General features: G+C 35.9%; 1 non-coding gene across 1 annotated transcript; it reads right to left on the bottom strand.

The window, feature by feature from the left end:
- Positions 1 to 466: 466 nt before the first annotated feature.
- On the bottom strand, positions 467 to 573 carry LOC138379282 (U6 spliceosomal RNA). The gene has a single exon (XR_011232059.1). It is a non-coding gene; the product is annotated as a U6 spliceosomal RNA (small nuclear RNA).
- Positions 574 to 1,330: the final 757 nt, after the last annotated feature.

Here is a 1,330-nt window from a genome sequence, read left to right as displayed (position 1 = left end):
GCCACCATGCCCGGCTAATTTTTTTCTATATATATTTTTAGCTCTCCATATAATTTCTTTCTATTTTTAGTAGAGATGGGGTCTCGCTCTTGCTCAGGCTGGTTTGAACTCCTGACCTTGAGCGATCCTCCCGCCTTGGCCTCCCAGAATACTAAGATTACAGGCATGAGCCACTGCACCCGGCCTGTATGATTTTGATTATTCTGAATTTGCTGAGACTTGTTTTGTGACCTAACATATGATGTATCTTGGAAAATGTCCCATATGCTTATGAGAAGAATGTATATTCTGCAGTTCAGGGGTAGAATGTTTTGTAAATGTCTGTTAGATCCATTTGTTCTAGAGTCTTATTTAGGTACAGTGTTTCTTTGTTGATTTTCTACATTGATGACCTGTCTAGTTCTGCCAGTGGAGTGTTGAAGTCCCTAGCTATTATGATGTTGCTATGTATTATTTCCCCTTAAATAAAAATAAGAAGCACTTCATAAATTTTCTTGTCATCCTTGTGTGGGGGCAATGCTAGTCTTCCTTGTATCATTCCACTTTTAGTATATGTGCTATGAAAGCAAGCACTATAAACTATTTTCTATTTTTAAATTTATTTATTTACTTTTCAAAGGTTTTTGTTAAAAACTAAGACACAAACACACACATTAGCCTATGCCTGCACAGAGTCAGGATCATCAATATCATTGTCTTCCACATCAACATCTTATCTCACTGGAAGGTGTTCAGGGCAATAACATGCATCGAGATGTCATCTCCTGTGATAACACTGAACTCTTATTGAATATATCCTGAGGGAGCTGCCTGAGGCTGTTTTACATTTAACTTTTTCCTTTATTAAGCAAAAAGAGTACACTCTAAAATAATAATTAAAAAGTATAATAAATGCATAAACCAGTAACATAGTCATTTATTATGATTATCAAATATTATCTACCGTACAAAATTATATGTGCTAGACTTTTATACAACTGGCAGTGCAGTAGGATTGTTTACACCGCATCACCACAAACACGTGAGTCATGTGTTGCACTACGAAGGCTATGGCGTCTCTAGGCAATAGGAATTTTTTAGCTCCATTGTAATCTTATGGGACCACTGTCATGTATGCAATCCATTATTGACCGAAAATCCATTATGATGAACGTAATTGTACAAGATCATGTCATCTGCAAATGACAATTTAACCCATTTCTTCTTGATTTTGATGTCTTTTATTTCTTTTTCAATCTTATTGCTCTCAAGCAGAAAGATTATGGGTGGAAAATATCTGAAGGTTGTGTGACCTCAGTAGCAAACAAACATGATGAGACAAAGGAGAAAA

Source organism: Eulemur rufifrons, chromosome 30 (genome assembly GCF_041146395.1).
Source record: "Eulemur rufifrons isolate Redbay chromosome 30, OSU_ERuf_1, whole genome shotgun sequence".
Lineage (NCBI taxonomy): Eukaryota > Metazoa > Chordata > Mammalia > Primates > Lemuridae > Eulemur > Eulemur rufifrons.
Note: the sequence above shows the minus strand (reverse complement) of the source record. Positions and strands in the feature narration are given on the sequence as shown.